The sequence below is a fragment of the Scyliorhinus torazame genome, chromosome 3, assembly GCF_047496885.1.
Source record: "Scyliorhinus torazame isolate Kashiwa2021f chromosome 3, sScyTor2.1, whole genome shotgun sequence".
NCBI lineage: Eukaryota > Metazoa > Chordata > Chondrichthyes > Carcharhiniformes > Scyliorhinidae > Scyliorhinus > Scyliorhinus torazame.
The window spans coordinates 239,663,664-239,682,174 of record NC_092709.1 but is presented as its reverse complement, the minus strand read 5'-3'; the positions used below and the strand labels follow the sequence as shown (position 1 = coordinate 239,682,174).

Sequence of the window (18,511 nt, the reverse complement as noted above, 5' to 3'; positions counted from 1 at the left end):
TTTGTAATATGTCGTTACTCTTTGCTTTACTTCCAGAATGACCTGATGGTTAGATTTCACAGAAACTACCAATCTTCAATTCAAAGCAAAACAGGTTTAATGAATAACAAATTAAATATTAATGAGTTTGTTCACTCTTGCAGAACTATCACTGGTGATAAAGCAAATCAGAATAACTATTAACTGTATTTAAATATTAGTATTAACTGAGCTATATCTCTCTCTAACAGCTGTCTAGTCACTCCTGGTTCGAAGAGAGCGAGATCCTCTGAGTTCACATATTTATACATGGATCTAGTGCTGCCATCTAGTGGTTGTTTTACACTATAATCTAGTTGTTAACTCTTTATATACCAGTATATATACATATCACTACAATGAGGACCATGGAGCATCTGGCTGCTAATCATGATTAGGGTGAGATTCAGGAGTTCTCCCCATTCCGTAACTCTTGAAGGCCCAGGATTCAACCTGGAGTTGAATGTGCCAGAATGTTCCTCGGCATCTGGAGGTCAGAAATCCAGTGAACATGAGGCACGATCAATTTGGCTGGAGACGAAGTTGAATTCAAACTGAGGCTTTATTAGTATCTGAAGTGTGGCCTCCTACAGCAGCTGACGAAATGGCTGTGAGCTGAAGGCCACGCATATTTATAACCCGGCTCCTGGGCAGAGCTAGCATGCAGGGGCCCAGGTGAACCTGTAGTGCAGGTTCTACCGTACAACCCTTAATATAGGAACACAGTAGTTTACCACATTCACCCCCTGTTAAAATTGAGTCCGGCGGGGGTGGTGGATAACTATATACAATTCACAATCTTTAATATTTACAGAACAGTGAAAAAAAAATGTCTCTGGTCATCCGGTGGGCCGGTCAGAGGTTCAGCCGGTCCGGCGCCTTGATCGTCCTCTGGGATCGATGAAGTGGAGCTGGCGATGTTGATGCTGTCGTGGTCGAAGTTGACTCCGGGAGCGTGCCGAAATCCTCTTCATCAACGGGGGTGGGCAGGGGGAGGACGGACAGTCCTGGGGGAGGTGATGGGGGCGGCGCGGGGAGGGGAGGGTGGCAATGGGGGTGACGGGGGTGGAGTGGGGGCGGAACCTGCTGGTGCCAGGTCCCTGAGGGAGACGGTATCCTGGCGGCCATCGGGGAACACCACGTAGGCGTACTGTGGGTTTGCGTGGAGCAAGTGCACCCTTTCCACCAACGGGTCCGCCTTGTGGAGCCGCACATGGTAACGGAGAAGCACGGTTCCCGGAGCTGTGAGCCAAGTTGGGAGCGATACCCCAGATGTGGACTTCCTGGGGAAGTTCATGCGGTGTACTGTTAGTAGCAGTGCAAAGTAATGAGCGAATGGAATGTAGAGCATCAGGGAGGACCTCTTGCCAGCGGGAGGCCGGGAGATTTCTGGACCGTAGGGCCAGCTGGACGCCCTCCAGACCGTCCCATTCTCCCTTTCTACCTGTCCGTTTCCCCGGGGGTTGTAGCTCGTCATTCTGCTGGAGGTGATACCCCTGCTGAGCAGGAACTGGCGTAGCTCATCACTCATGAATGAGGATCCCCTGTCACTGTGGATGTAGGCGGGGAAGCCGAACAGAGTGAAGATAGAATTAAGGGCTATAATGACGGTGGCAGACGTCATGTCGGGGCATGGGATGGCGAAGGGAAAACGGGAGTATTCATCGATCACACTGAGGAAATACGTGTGTCGGTCGGAGGAGGGGAGGGGGCCTTTGAAATCCACGCTGAGGCGTACAAAAAGGAGGCCTTCATCAGGTGCGCGCGGTCAGGCCAGTAGAAGTGCAGTTTGCACTCCGCACAGACCTGGCAGTCCTTGGTGATCGTCCTTACTTCCTCGACGGAGTAGGGCAAATTTTGTGCCTTAATGAAGTGGTACAACTGAGTGACCCCTGGGTGACAAAGGCTGTCGTGCTGGGTCCGGAGTCGGTCTACCTGTGCGCTGGCACATGTACCTCGGGATAGGGCGCCGGGGGCTCGTTGAGTTTGCCAGGGCGATACTTAATCTCGTAGTGATAGGTGGAGAGTTCGATTCTCCACCGCAAGATTTTGTCATTTTTGATCTTGCCCCGCTGTGTGTTGTTGAACATGAAGGCTACCGACCGTTGGTCAGTGAGGAGAGTAAATCTCCTGCCGGCCAGGTAATGCCTCCAATGTCGCACAGCCTCAACGATAGCCTGGGCCTCCTTTTCGACGGATGAGTGCCGAATTTCGGAGGCGTGGAGGGTGCGGGAAAAGAATGCCACGGGCCTGCCTGCCTGGTTGAGGGTGACAGCAAGGGCGACGTCCGATGCGTCGCTTTCTACTTGGAAAGGAAGTGTTTCGTCTACAGCGTGCATTGTGGCCTTGGCAATATCAGCTCTGATCCGGGCGAAGGTCTGTTGGGTCTCTGCGTCAGGGGGAAATGAGTGGACTGTATGAGTGGGCAGGCCTTGTCCGCATAGTTTGGGACCCACTGAGCGTAATACGAGAAGAACCCCAGGCAGCGTTTGAGGGCCTTAGGGCCGTGGGGGAGGGGAAGCTCCATGAGGGACGCATGTGGTCGGGATCGGGCCCCAGAACTCCATTCTGGACCACGCAGGATGGCTAAGCGGTTTGTACGGAACACACACTTCTCCTTGTTATACGTGAGGTTGAGGAGAATGGCGGTGCGGAGAAATTTAGCGAGGTTGGCGTCGTGGTCCTGCTGATCATGGCTGCAGATGGTCACATTGTCTAGGTACGGAAGCATGGCCTGCAAGCTGTACCGGTCGACCATTCGGTCCATCTCCCTTTGGAAGACCGAAACCCCATTGGTGACGCAGAAGGGGTCCCGAAGGAAGTTATATAGCCGGCCGTCTGCCTCGAAGGCGGTGTATGGCCGGTCCGATTTATGGATGGGGAGCTGGTGGGACGCAGATTTCAGGTCCACCGTTGAGAAGACCCGGTACTGTGCAATCTGCTTAACCATGTCAGATATGCGTGGGAGGGGGTATGCGTCGAGCTGCGTGTACCTGTTGATGGTCTGGCTGTAGTCCACGACCATTCGATTTTTCTCCCCAGACTTAACCACTACCACTTGAGCTCTCCAGGGGCTGTTGCTGGCCTCGATGACTCCCTCCTGAAGCAACCGCTGGACCTCGGACCTGATGATGTCCTTATCCTGGGTGCTGTACCGTATGCTCCTGGTGGCAATGGGTTTTCAATCTGGAGTTAGATTGGCAAAGAGGGAAGGAGGATCAACCTTTAGGGTCGCGAGAGGGGTGGTAAGGGTCCGCCGAATTTAAGGGTCAGGCTCTGGAGGTTGCACTGAAAATCGAAGCCAAGGATAAGTGCAGCGTAGAGGTTAGGGAGGACGTAGAGGCGAAAACCGTGGAACGCTACGCCTTGGACTGTGAGCGTGACCGTGCAGTACCCCCGGATCGCTACGCGATGGGATCCGGAGGCCAGGGAGATAATTTGATTGGTAGGGTGTACCTTAAGGGAGCAGCGCCTTACCGTATTTGGATGTACAAAGCTCTTGATGCTCCCGGAGTCCAGTAGGCAGGAGGTCACGTGGCCATTGACTTTCACGCTGGTGGATGCGTTGGTCAGAGTGTGTGGTCTGGACTGGTCGATTACCTTGGATGCGAGTCGTGGTTGATCGTCGGGTAGTGAGGCGGCCGCAGCGTTGGGATCCTGAAACGCCGTTGGTCTCCATGGGCTGCGGGGTGGACAAGATGGCGGCGCCCGGAGGTCCTGGGGGTCACAAAATGGCGGCGCCCATGGAACGCACGTTGCGGGGGTGGAGCAAGATGGCGGCGCCCATGAAATGCATGTGTTGTGCAGGGGAGAAGATGGCGGCGCCCATTGCTCGCACATGGCCTGGGGAGGAGGGGAGGATAGCGGTGCCCATTGTCCGTGACCGGGGGTGGTGGGGGCGACCGCTGCCGCTGAGCGGGCCTGGCACACCGCTACGTAGTGGCCCTTCTTCCCGCAGGCCTTACAAAGGGCAGCGCGGGCTGGGCAGCGTTGGCGGCGGTGTCTTTGTTGACCGCAAAAATAGCATCGGGGCCCCCTAGAGATCACTTGCTGGCGTGTAGCGCAGGCGTATTGAGTGGGTAGCGCCCCCGCTGGGGCGGCTGCCTGTGGGGCCCATGAAGCGTTGGAGGAGTGGGCCGCGCAGTTGGGGGTGTAGGACTGTACATTGCGCAGGGCGACCATCATGGAAAGCGCTAGTGTTTTAGTCTCTGCGAGGTCACGCGTGGCCCCTTCTTGGAGCCGCTGCCTGATAACATCGGACCCAATCCCAGTTACAAAAGCGTCCCTCATAAGGAGATCTGAGTTCTCCTTAGCTGTAACGTCCTGGCAGTCACAGTCCCGAACTAGTGGGATCAGGGCCCTCCAGAAGTCCTCGATTGACTCACCCGGTAGTTGAGTACGCGTTGCGAGTGCGTGTCTGGCGAAGAGCGTGTTCGTCTTCTGCTCAGAACTCTCTTTGAGTCGAGTCATAGCGTCAGTGTAATTGGGTGCATCCTGGAACAGCGGGAAGATTTTAGAGTTGAGTCTGCTGTACAAGATTTGAATCTTCTGAGCCTCTGGAACAGGGGTCGGCGCCGCGTTGATATACGCTTCAAAACAAGCTAGCCAGTGCTGAAAGTCCTTTCTGGCGTTGCTTGTGTGTGGATCCAGCTGCAGGCGATCTGGTTTAATCCAGAGGTCCATCTTCTGAATCAGATACTAATAAATTGAGGCACAATCAATTTGGCTGGAGACGAAGTTGAATTCAAACTGAGGCTTTATTAGTATCTGAATTGTGGCCTCCTACAGCAGCTGGCGAAATGGCTGCGAGCTGAAGGCCACGCATATTTATAACCCACCTCCTGGGCGGTGCTAGCATGCAGGGGCCCAGGTGAACCTGTAGTGCAGGTTCTACCTTACAGCCTTTAATATTGGAACACAGTGGTTTACCACAGAACATAGCCAGGAGAGTTGGGATGAACTTCATCAATTGATCTGGTCTCAATGTGCAGCTAATGTTTTCTGACATGCAGGCCTGATGTAGATTGGGCTATTGATCATATGTATGGAGCATGGCCAAGGAACCTTTAACATTGTCTAAATCACATATACCAGCCTGGACTTGTAGGCAAATTGAACCTGTCTAGGTTAAATGATGAGAGACCAGATTATGTGATCTTTATTTCATTGTTTGGCAAAGTAAATGGAATTTTCAGATTCATTATTATTCAAACCCAGTGCTGAATTCTCCCAGTTGTGACTAAGTCCTGTGATGGGAATGAGGAGTGTTTTCCCCTGCGGAGGGCAACAGGAAACCATGCCATATCATTTGCCCCCAGCGTGATTAAATATGCGACTGGGGGTTTGTTATTGTCTTCTGTGGCAGGTTGGGTTAGATGATGAATGCCCTGCTGTCATACCCTGGTGCCATATTTATAAGGCGTCCAATCACTCATCCACCATTGAAGAAGATAAATCTCCTGACAAAACAAGATGGATCTCCAGGAACACTCTAAAGCTGGAAGATGGACCTCCTTAATGAAACTGAAGCTGGAAGATCCAACTGATAGATCCTCCCCTGACCCACTGCTGTGGTATTCCAGGGCCCAGGCTCGAAGGCGGCCTCCATCCTGAACTCTGGTTGCAGCCCCAGGCCTTCCTCAGATAAGTTCCGACTTGTGTTGGTCCAGACGTGTTCTGGACTGGCATGTTTTCCCGCTGGCATTGTGGAGAATCAGGCATGGGGCACGATTCTGGTCAGGCCTCCATCTGCATCCCATTATCAGGATTCAAATTGGTTTCATGCCGGCCTCCAGTGGGATTCACGATCTGTCATGGCTGGCAGCATCAGAAGATCCTGCTGTAATTTCACAGCACTTTGTGGGCCTTCCACCAAATTCTCCCACCTCACCCATCATTGATTCCGTCGGTGCGGGCATGGAAGAATTCCGCCTCTAGACTTCTGGACCGTGTGCATCCACCCTGCTACTTTAGCATTTCATCTACCCTCCTGAAAATGTGGCAGGAAAGGTGAGCTAAGAATCCAGAGGTTGTATTTTATGGGAAAGTGGTAGCCCGGCCCACCAGTCGGAAAGACAGGAGGTCAACCAGCCTCCACCAACCCAGAAGCCATGGCCGGATTTTAAAGTCAACTGGTAGTTAATTGTCTGAGGTCATAGCTTCTGCCCTCCTGTGCTCTGATCAGAGGGTCTGCAGCTCTTCAGTCCCGGCAGCCCGACTGGGACTGGGACTGACACTACTGGGACTGATGGCCATGGCTAGGACGACTCTCAATGAGGAGCCATGGGGAGGCCAAACTGGAAGGTAAGTGAGGCGATTTCACTGGGACCAGCCAGTCAGGTCCTGGTGATGGGGAATGGTGGCACATTTGGCAGGAGCCAAGAGTGGGGGGATCAAGCGGGGGAGGGGGATGTACAATTCTGACTCAGGTGTGGAATGGGAGGGTGAACAAAACCAATGAGTGTAGAGGTGGAATAAGATGTGTGAAAAGAGCTAGAATAGGGCATCTGTGAGGAGAGATCTAATGGAACCAGTGACAGGGGAATGAGAATAGGACATGTGAGGGAAGAGAGAAAATGGAACATGGGTAAGGAGAGTGGGAATGGGAGCTGTCAGAAAAGAGGTGGGTTATATGACATAGGAGCAGAATAGGCCATTCGGCCCATCGAGTCTGCTCCACCATTTAATCCAAAGCCCCTGTCTCGCACAACCTTCCTCACTCAGGTTGGGTGAGACAGGAGAAGTGAAGTGCGTCAGCTGCATCAATGTGGAGTGACTGGGGTGCTAGAAAAGAATGCCCCTTTTTCTGGCACTAGCTGCCGTAAAGCGATTATTTAAAGGGACAATTTAAAGGGAGCAGGTAAAGTAAGTAGTTCAAGCAATTAGTTTTGAGACTGGGAAGGGGGACGAGGGAGAGGGAGAGACGAGGAGGGGGAAGGTGGGGTGGAGAGGCTCAGATGGGTTAGATGAGACAGGGAGACCAAGCGGGGGAAATGGGGTTGGGGAGACCAAGAGAAGGGAGGAGTGGGGAGGATACCAGGAGGGGAGAAGGAAGATTGTGAGGGGAGGAGTGGGCATGGTGACCGGGAGGGTGGGGCGGCTGGGAGGGTGTATACTATCGAATACATAGAATCCCTGCAGAAGGAGGCCATTCGGCCTATCAAGTTTGCACCACCCTCGGAAAGGGATTCTCAATACGTCATGGGGGTACCCCCTTATTGTGACACTGGGGATCAGGAAGTTATGGGTCAATGTGATTTTATTTCTGTCAAATTTCTTCCCACTCTTTTTGTGATACACTTCCATGGATATCGTTTAACCTCTCTCTCATTGTCCAGTTGGCCATTATTTATATGTGAGGCTTGACAGTCAGGATCACAGATGACTCAACTGCATTGGGCATCAAAATCATTGACATGGCACGCACTTACAGCAGGAGTCTCAGGAAAACAATCTGGAAAAGGAATTCTCACTAATTTACCCTTCTCTGATCCAGAGGCACTGCAATGCTCCACCTGCTGCTAACTGAACAAAGTCTCAAAGTCTGGGGACTGAAGCTCTGGGGCACGATTCTCCGCTCCCGTGCCGGTTGGGAGAATCGCCTGGCGCGCCATTTTTCCACGCGACGCCGGTCCGACGCCCTCCCGCGATTCACCCAAGTAGCGAGAATGGCCCCGTCGTGTTCTGCGCGGCGCAGGCCGGAGAATCGCCCAAGACACCCAAAATGGCGATTCTCCGCTATTCTCCGGCCCGGATGGGCCGAAGTCCCGACGGCGTGACCACAATTCACGCCATCGCCGTTCACACCTGGTAAATAAAGTCGTCAGCCAGTCGTGCTGGCCGACGCTGAGCAGTGAGGAGGTGAGCGGACTGTTCCGCAGCTCGTGGAGACTGGGTCGGCTTCCCCGAGAAGGCTGCGGCCAACCGGGGGTGGGCGGGGGGGGGGTAGGGAGGGAGTGGAGGTGGGAGTGAGTGAGGGAGGGAGTGGAGGTGAGAAGGGGGGAGGGAGGGAGTGGAGGTGGGAGGGGGTGAGGGAGGGAGTGGAGGTGAGAGGGGGGGTAAGGGAGGGAGAGGAGGTGAGAGGGGGAGGGAGGGAGTGGAGGTCAGAGGGGGGAGGGAGGGAGTGGGGGTGGGAGGGCGGATGGAGGGAGTGGAGGTGGGAGGGAGTGGGGGTGGGAGGGGGGGATGGAGGGAGTGGAGGTGGGAGGGAGTGGGAGTGGGAGGGGGGGATGGAGGGAGTGGAGGTGGGAGGGAGTGGAGGTGGGAGGGGGTGAGGGAGGGAATGGAGGTGGGAGGGGGCTAAGGGAGGGAGTGGAGGTGGGAGGGGTGAGGGAGAGTGTGGAGGGTGTCGTCCATCCGCGGATGCCACATGTCAGCCGCCTTGATATGGCAGGACGGTGACGAGGACACGGCCGCAGGTTGTCGTGTGGCTGATGGGCACAGGCGACTGGCACACTGGTGAGGAGTACGGTGTGAACTGACCGTTGGACGCAGACAGTGACCAGGTGTCAGGCTGGCTGCGTAACTGCAGCGCGACCATCCCACCGGGACACAGGTATCCCATGCAACCCGGCTGGCAAGATGTGAAAGAACCTCCGTGTAACATGTTGTTTCTCTGCCCCCCACCACCCTCCTGCAGATCACCGTGTATGCCAACCAGACAGCGATGTTCACTGCCGTGGTTGGATCCGCAGCTCTGGAGTTTGCCATCCGGCAGCGTAGACTCAGACGGCCCACAGTGGCTGCAGATGCAGCAGTTGCTGCTGCAGCAGAGGGGATGGCCGTGGAGTGGCCCGTCGTCGCCGCGCAGGCCGCAGGCGCTCAGGGCCGGAATGTCCAGGGGGATGCCGAGAGGAACATTGACCCCCCGACGCCGAGGAATGCACAGGAAGCGGGCACTGATATTGAAGTACTTGGGGGGGGGGGGTGGAGGAGGAGTAGGAGGATGAGGAGGAGCCACTGATGGTGGTGCCAGGGCGCCACAGGCGTCCAGCAAGGCCGAGGGTGTACCGTGACAGAATGTCGTTCGAGGCCGTAACGGACATCACATGCAGGAGGAGACTACGGTTCAGCAGGGAGACGGTCGCACATATATGCCAGCTCGTGGCGCACTTCGCACCACGTGGAATGGGTGGAGGACACGCTATACCAGTCTCCGTCAAGGTGATGGTGGCCCTCAACTTTTACGCTACTGGTTCCTTCCAGGCGCCGAGCAGGGACCTATCCGGGATCTCACAGGCATCGGTCCACAGGTGCATCAGGGCCGTGACCGACGCCTTGTACGCCATCGCGGACAGGTACATTAAATTCCCTGAGGACCGAGCACAGCAGGGAGCACAGCAGGAAGCACGGGCAGGTGGATTCACCAAGGTGGCCGGGATACCAATGGTCAAGGGTGTCATCGATGGTGTGCATGTCCCCATGTGCCCACCTGCAGACAACAGGGAAGTGTTCATGAACAGGATGGGCGCAGACTCCATGAACATTCAGGTGGTGTGCGACCCCCACATGAAGATCATGCACGTGTGTGCAAAGTACCCCGGCAGTGTGCATGACGCCTACATTCTGGCACAGTCGTTCATCCCCGCAATGTTGGATGGCTGCCCCCCCCCCCCCCCCCCCCCCCGGCTGAGGGGCTGGTTGCTGGGCAACAGGAGCTATCCGTTGAGGTCATGGCTGCTGACGCCAATACGGAGGCCTCACACCAACGCGGAGAGCCTATACAACGAGGCCCGTGCAGCAACCAGGGGTGTGGTGGAGCGGTGCTTCGGGCTGCTGAAGATGAGCTTTAGATGCCTGGACCGCTCCGGAGGGGCCCTGCAGTACCGGCCCGATAGGGTCGGTCGCATAGTTGTGGTCTGCTGTGCGCTGCACAATATAGCCATGCAGAGGGGAGATGCACAGGTGGAGGAGCTGGAGGGAGGACCCGACGGCACCGGAGCTAACGCAAACGAGGGGGAGGAGGAAGAGGAGGAGGAGGATGGCGTGCATCAGGGTGGGGGGGGGAGGGGCGCAGGACACAGACACTGCCTGGGTGCTGGTTACGTCCAGGAGGCTGCGCGACGGCACCGCCGCGGACAGCGGGCACGCGACGCGTTGGTGGCCACACGGTTCACACACCGTGGGGGAGGGATTCGCTGAACACTGCCATTTGCACTGCCAGTCCTGCACACGGGCACCACGCTGCACAAGTGTCTCTGCGATGGTGGATGGTGTGGGAGACAGCAGTGCCGCTAGCTCGAGGTTATCGTCCGTTAGGAAGTCTGCTGTAAGCTGGTCCTCCTCATGGCCCGGCGTAAGCTGCATGTGGCCCATGTCATGTTGCCCTCCAGGTGAATCCCTGGACTGCGTGGCCGTTCTCCGTGCGTCAGCGTCACAGTCTGTCCTGTGCCCCTCAGTATTGTCTCTGTCCGTCGTATGTGCATCCCCGTCCAGCGTCCCAGACTGAGAGGATGGCCCTCCTGTCCGACCGACTGCCACCCTCTGGCGTGCGTCCCTGGGTGCGCTTGAGGTTGGAGATGGTCGGCTGTGTCTTGGTCGAGATGACCCTGGACGTTCGGCGGCTGGCCGTGGGGAGCACAACGATACGGGGTTCGTTAGACACGCTGGGCCGGGTGTATGGTGGTGGTGGGGGCAGTGTGTGAGGGGGGGAAGGGGATCGGGGGTGCAGTGGCCAGAGTGTGAGGGGGGAGGGGATCGAGGGTGCAGTGGCCAGAGTGTGAGGGGGGAGGGGATCAAGGGTGCAGTGGCCAGAGTGTGAGGGGGGAGGGGATCGAGGGTGCAGTGGCCAGAGTGTGAGGGGGGAGGGGATCGAGGGTGCAGTGGCCAGAGTGTGAGGGGGAGGGGATTGAGGGTGCAGTGGCCAAAGTGTGAGGGGGGAGGGGATTGAGGGTACAGTGGCCAGAGTGTGAGGGGGGAGGGGATCGAGGGTGCAGTGGCCAGAGTGTGAGGGGGGAGGGGATCGAGTGTGCAGAGGCCAGAGTGTGAGGGGGAGGGGATTGAAGGTGCAGTGGCCAAAGTGTGAGGGGGGAGGGGATTGAGGGTACAGTGGCCAGAGTGTGAGGGGGGAGGGGATCGAGGGTTCAGTGGCCAGAGTGTGAGGGGGGAGGGGATCGAGGGTGCAGTGGCCAGAGTGTGAGGGGGGCGATGACGGGTTGGGGGTGGGGAGGACATGCAGGGTTCTCTCACTTGCTTCTGCGCCTCCGACCTGGCATGTCGCGTCCTCCCGGGTGACGGAACCCCCAGCGAGGTCCAGGGCCCTCTGCTCGTGAACATTTAGGGGGTGCAGCACAGGAGAACCCCCTCCGGTTCTCATACGCTCACGCTGGTTGTGAGCTGTCTTGTCCTGGGAGGGGGGGGAGGGGTTGGATAAAGCATCACAATTAGGCGGGCATCATCAGCGCGTGCAAATATAAGCTACATTAATGCTGGGTGAGGAGACAGTTGGAGCCACGCTATGGCATCTCTCCAGGGGGGGTCCCGGTGCTCATGTGGGTCGAGTACAACGTTGTGCACCCTGAACCCCCCCCTCCCCACCCACCCCCCCACCCCACTTACCCCCCTCGTGCCCGGGGGGGGGAGGGGGGGGGGGTTGGTTGTGACCCGGGGGCACCCTCATGGCACTTAACCTGGCAGCCCGAGTGAGGTCGTGCAGCGTCTTCCAACACTGCTCCCCGGACCAGGGTGTGTGCCCCACAGCACTCACAGCGGTGCCAACTTCACGCCAACCCTGCCTCACCTTGCTGGATGACTGGCGATGCCCACGTCTTGGGCAGAGGGTGGCCCTTCGGTTTTCTACCTCATCGAGGAGGGTGTCCAGGTCCGTGTCCCGGAACCACGGTGCGGCTCGTCGGGGCTCAGCCATCTCTCCTCCTTCTCCTCCTCCTGGGTCCTTCTGTGCGCGAATCGCACCATTTATGGCGCAGCGCCGTGTCATTACGGCGCTGCTTTCGCGCCACGCCCCCCGAGTTCCTCGCGGCCCCACTCCTAGCCCATTTTCGGGCCTTGAATCGATCGCGATCGGGGCCGTTTTGCGCCGTCATGAAACTCGACGGCGTTCACGACGGCGTGGGCACTTAGTCGTGGGAGCGGAGAATTGCGCCCCATGATCTCCGTGAGCAGTGTTGCTCAGCAACTCCACTTACAGTTGCAAGACAGCAGGGCAACTTGTGACAATATTTTTGCGCTGTCACTGAATATTTGCAATGTTAATTACAACATTGTGTGATGAATTCTAAAATGCAGGGGAAGATTTTCATCTTAGTGGCAAAAACATTCATTAAAAGCAACATTTTCTTTTTGATTCATGACACTATCTAATTAGGTGCGTAAGGACTTCACTTACACCACAATACTTAACGTATAAATTACTGTGTCCAGGAAAATTAATCTCAAATTACTTTATATGCAATTGTTATTGTTTCATCTACTTATTCGGCGGCAGCGGTGCGCAGCGGCCCTCTGGGAGGTGAGTAGCGACGTTAAAACCACTTACCTTTACAGGAGCAGCCCTTTGGATTTCGGCGGCAGCGGTGCGCAGGGGCCTTCTGGGAGGTGAGTAGCGACGTTAAAACCACTTACCTTTACAGGAGCAGCCCTTTGGATTTCGGCGGCAGCGGTGCGCAGGGGCCCTCTGGGAGGTGAGTAGCGACGTTAAAACCACTTACCTTTACAGGAGCAGCCCTTTGGATTTTGGCGGCAGCGGTGCGCAGGGGCCCTCTGGGAGGTGAGTACTTACTTTAACAAGCCTTACCTGGTCCCGTGTCTGTTCTTCTTTTCTGTTTTATTTGTTTTTATATAAGGCGGGAGCCAGAAGTTCGACCCGCGGACCTCTGGGAAGTCCCCCCCCCTGCCCCCCCCCCCCCCCCCAACCAATAAATTCTGGTGGAGAGGAAACCCGAGACACTACACGTGTAGTGTCTCCCACCCGCCCTCCTCCTCTAACCTAATAATAAGACCCATTGGTGTAAGGTAGGTGCCATATTATATTATTAGCATTGTGCAGGTCAAGGTTCGGAGGTGGAGGAGCAGTTTCTGTCAGCGAGAGAACCTGAGAACATCTAAGACACTCAGAAGGTAAGAAGGTAAGTAAGTGATTTTTACTTATTTTTACTTTTATACCTTTTTTCAAATTGTGTTTGTCAGGGGGAAACTGAAGTGACATCACAGAAAAGCTGTGGCCAGAGTGGCTGGTTGGGATTCTACCCTAAATTTAAAAAATTTTTGAGTATTTGGTAACTAATTAAACATAATAACTTAATTATAATTGAGAGGGATATCTAAGCCAGAGATCGGAGAGTATTATAGTTAGCTATCGCATTTCTATTAGAAATCTAGTGCTAGGAAACAGATAGTTGACAGTAACTTTGAAATTTTTATTAAAATATTTTTTAAAAAAGACAAATTTTAATTTTAATTAATTGACGCAATGTCAGTTAGAGGGGTGCTGTGCTCTGACTGTGAGATGTGGCAGGTCCGGGAGGCTTCCAGCGTCCCGGATGGCTTCATCTGCAGAAAGTGCACCCAACTGGAGCTCCTCACAGACCGCATGGTTCGGTTGGAGCAGCAATTGGATGCACTTAGGAGCATGCAGGTGGCGGAAAGCGTCATAGATCGCAGTTATGTAAATGTGGTCACACCCAAGGTGCAGGCAGAGAAATGGGTGACCACCAGAAAGGGCAGGCAGTCAGTGCAGGAATCCCCTGTGGTTGTCCCCCTCTCGAACAGATATACCCCTTTGGATACTGTCGGGGGGGATAGCCTATCAGGGGAAAACAGCAGCAGCCAGAGCAGTGGCACCACGGCTGGCTCTGATGTTCAGAAGGGAGGGTCAAAGCGCAGAAGAGTAATAGTAATAGCGGACTCTATAGTCAGGGGCACAGATAGGCGCTTCTGTGGACGTGAAAGAGACTCCAGGATGGTATGTTGCCTCCCTGGTGCCAGGGTCCAGGATGTCTCCGAACGGGTAGAGGGAATCTTGAAGGGGAGGGCAAACAGGCAGAGGTCGTTGTACATATTGGTACTAACGACATAGGCAGGAAGGGGCATGAGGTCCTGCAGCAGGAGTTCAGGGAGCTCGGCAGAAAGTTAAAAGACAGGACCTCGAGGGTTGTAATCTCGGGATTACTCCCTGTGCCACGTGCCAGTGAGGCTAGAAATAGGAAGATAGAGCAGATAAACACGTGGCTAAACAGCTGGTGTAGGAGGGAGGGTTTCCATTATCTGGACCACTGGGAGCTATTCCGGGGCAGGTGTGACCTGTATAAGAAGGACAGGTTGCATTTAAACCGGAGAGGCATAAATATCCTGGCCACGAGGTTTGCTAGTGTCACACGGGAGGGTTTAAACTAGAATGGCAGGGGGGTGGGCACGGGAGCAATAGGTCAGAAGGTGAGAGCATTGAGGGAGAACTAGGGAATAGGGACAGTGTGGCTCTGAGGCAGAGCAGACGGGGAGAAGCTGCTGAACACAGCGGGTCTGGTGGCCTGAAGTGCATATGTTTTAATGCAAGGAGCATTACGGGTAAGGCAGATGAACTTAGAGCTTGGATTAGTACTTGGAACTATGATGTTGTTGCCATTACAGAGACCTGGTTGAGGGAAGGGCAGGATTGGCAGCTAAACGTTCCAGGATTTAGATGTTTCAGGCAGGATAGAGGGGGATGTAAAAGGGGAGGCGGAGGTGCGCTACTTGTTCGGGAGAATATCACAGCTGTACTGCGAGAGGACACCTCAGAGGGCAGTGAGGCTATATGGGTAGAGATCAGGAATAAGAAGGATGCAGTCACAATGTTGGGGGTATACTACAGGCCTCCCAACAGCCAGCGGGAGATAGAGGAGCAGATAGGTAGACAGATTTTGGAAAAGAGTAAAAACAACAGGGTTGTGGTGATGGGAGACTTCAACTTCCCCAATATTGACTGGGACTCACTTCGTGCCAGGGGCTTAGACGGGGCGGAGTTTGTAAGGAGCATCCAGGAGGGCTTCTTAAAACAATATGTAGACAGTCCAACTAGGGAAGGGGCGGTACTGGACCTGGTATTGGGGAATGAGCCCGGCCAGGTGGTAGATGTTTCAGTAGGGGAGCATTTCGGTAACAGTGACCATAATTCAGTAAGTTTTAAAGTACTGGTGGACAAGGATAAGAGTGGTCCAAGGATGAATGTGCTAAATTGGGGGAAGGCTAATTATAACAATATTAGGCGGGAACTGAAGAACATAGATTGGGGGCGGATGTTTGAGGGCAAATCAACATCTGACATGTGGGAGGCTTTCAAGTGTCAGTTGAAAGGAATACAGGACCGGCATGTTCCTGTGAGGAAGAAAGATAAATACGGCAATTTTCGGGAACCTTGGATGACGAGTGATATTGTAGGCCTCGTCAAAAAGAAAAAGGAGGCATTTGTCAGGGCTAAAAGGCTGGGAACAGACGAAGCCTGCGTGGAATATAAGGAAAGTAGGAAGGAACTTAAGCAAGGAATCAGGAGGGCTAGAAGGGGTCACGAAAAGTCATTGGCAAATAGGGTTAAGGAAAATCCCAAGGCTTTTTACACGTACATAAAAAGCAAGAGGGTAGCCAGGGAAAGGGTTGGCCCACTGAAGGATAGGCAAGGGAATCTATGTGTGGAGCCAGAGGAAATGGGCGAGGTACTAAATGAATACTTTGCATCAGTATTCACCAAAGAGAAGGAATTGTTAGATGTTGAGTCTGGAGGAGGGGGTGTAGAGAGCCTGGGTCACATTGTGATCCAAAAAGACGAGGTGTTGGGTGTCTTAAAAAATATTAAGGTAGATAAGTCCCCAGGGCCTGATGGGATCTACCCCAGAATACTGAAGGAGGCTGGAGAGGAAATTGCTGAGGCCTTGACAGAAATCTTTGGATCTTCGCTGTCTTCAGGGGATGTCCCGGAGGACTGGAGAATAGCCAATGTTGTTCCTCTGTTTAAGAAGGGTAGCAAGGATAATCCCGGGAACTACAGGCCGGTGAGCCTTACTTCAGTGGTAGGGAAATTACTGGAGAGAATTCTTCGAGACAGGATCTACTCCCATTTGGAAGCAAATGGATGTATTAGTGAGAGGCAGCACGGTTTTGTGAAGGGGAGGTCGTGTCTCACTAACTTGATAGAGTTTTTCGAAGAGGTCACTAAGATGATTGATGCAGGTAGGGCAGTAGATGTTGTCTATATGGACTTCAGTAAGGCCTTTGACAAGGTCCCTCTTGGTAGACTAGTACAAAAGGTGAAGTCACACGGGATCAGGGGTGAGCTGGCAAGGTGGATACAGAACTGGCTAGGCCATAGAAGGCAGAGAGTAGCAATGGAGATGCTTTTCTAATTGGAGGGCTGTGACCAGTGGTGTTCCACAGGGATCAGTGCTGGGACCTTTGCTCTTTGTAGTATATATAAATGATTTGGAGGAAAATGTAACTGGTCTGATTAGTAAGTTTGCAGACGACACAAAGGTTGGTGGAATTGCGGATAGCGATGAGGACTGTCGGAGGATACAGCAGGATTTAGATTGTCTGGAGACTTGGGCGGAGAGATGGCAGATGGAGTTTAATCCGGACAAATGTGAGGTAATGCATTTTGGAAGGTCTAATGCAGGTAGGGAATATACAGTGAATGGTAGAACCCTCAAGAGTATTGAAAGTCAAAGAGATCTAGGAGTACAGGTCCACAGGTCATTGAAAGGGGCAACACAGGTGGAGAAGGTAGTCAAGAAGGCATACGGCATGCTTGCCTTCATTGGCCGGGGCATTGAGTATAAGAATTGGCAAGTCATGTTGCAGCTGTATAGAACCTTAGTTAGGCCACACTTGGAGTATAGTGTTCAATTCTGGTCGCCACACTACCAGAAGGATGTGGAGGCTTTAGAGAGGGTGCAGAAGAGATTTACCAGAATGTTGCCTGGTATGGAGGGCATTAGCTGTGAGGAGCGGTTGAATAAACTCGGTTTGTTCTCACTGGAACGAAGGAGGTTGAGGGGAGACCTGATAGAGGTATACAAAATTATGAGGGGCATAGACAGAGTGGATAGTCAGAGGCTTTTCCCCAGGGTAGAGGGGTCAATTACTAGGGGGCATAGGTTTAAGGTGAGAGGGGCAAGGTTTAGAGTAGATGTACGAGGCAAGTTTTTTACGCAGAGGGTAGTGGGTGCCTGGAACTCGCTACCGGAGGAGGTAGTGGAAGCAGGGACGATAGGGACATTTAAGGGGCATCTTGACAAATATATGAATAGGATGGGAATAGAAGGATACGGACCCAGGAAGTGTAGAAGATTGTAGTTTAGTCGGGCAGCATGGTCGGCACGGGCTTGGAGGGCCGAAGGGCCTGTTCCTGTGCTGTACATTTCTTTGTTCTTTGTTCTTTGTATTACTGACAGTCAATCTCACCACATCTGGCATAATTACTACTAAACCATGTGTTTTGTTCCACAATTGAAAGCTGAGTTACTGTGATAAAATGTTTAGGAACACTTTTGTTTTACTTGGAGATAATCTGTTTATATATTTTTTGTGGCAGAAGCAAAATAACAATATTTAGATGTTAAATTGGTTAATTCTTGTCCTTCAGGGTGGGGCCTGAAGCTCCAATATTTGGCTTGAATCTGACATTGCCTTCATGTTCACCACTGTCACTGAATATTCTATGAAATTTCAACTCCAAACTGTTTAAATTTTATTTAGATATTTGAGATAAAAATTGGATGCGGCCCATAACAGATGGCAATTGCTCGACCAAATAACTGCTCACATTTTGAAGGCAAAAGTTACCGTACCTATTTATACACTTCTGTAAAATGGCTCTGCAAACACTAAATTACTCTTGAGCTCCTAATTATTAAGTTAGATAATAATTAGATTAGATCAACTTTACAGTACTCTGTAATTTTGAAAATTAAATTCATCCTCTTGAAGTTTCCTCTTAAAAAATTTTTTTTCCAATTAAGGGGCAATTTAGCATGACCAGTCCAGTAACCCTGCACATCTTTGGGTTCTGGGGGTGAGATCCACGCAGACACTGGGAGAATAAGCAAACTCCACACAGACAGTGTCCTGGGGCCGGGATCGAACCTGGGTCCTCAGCGCTGTGAGGCAGCAGTGCTGACCACTGCGCCACTGTGCCGCCCAAAGTTTCCTCTTTCATTTTTTAAAATTTAGAGTACCCAATTCTTTTTTTGCCAATTAAGGGGCAATTTAACGTGCTCAATCCACCTAACCTGCACATCTTTTTTGGGTTGTGGGGGTGAAACCCACGCAGACATGGGGAGAATGTGCAAACTCCACACGGACAGTGACCCAGGGCTGGGATTCGAACCTGGGTCCTCAGCACCGCAGTCCCAGTGCTAACCACTGCGCCACACGCCGCCCCTCCAAAGTTTCCTCTTTCTGACTAGAATCACTCAACTTCCTTAAACTGTCCTGATTACATAAGATTATTTTGCTGTTGAATGCATCACCTCTTCAGGTTGAATTTAAATGTAAGTAATTAATTAAA

At 53.2% G+C, this 18,511-nt stretch overlaps 1 long non-coding RNA gene across 1 annotated transcript in view; it reads left to right on the top strand.

Annotated features, from left to right (window-relative positions):
- LOC140409023 (uncharacterized) overlaps window positions 1-18,511 on the top strand; it is a 124,333-nt gene that overhangs the window by 68,334 nt on the left and 37,488 nt on the right. The window lies entirely within an intron of this gene.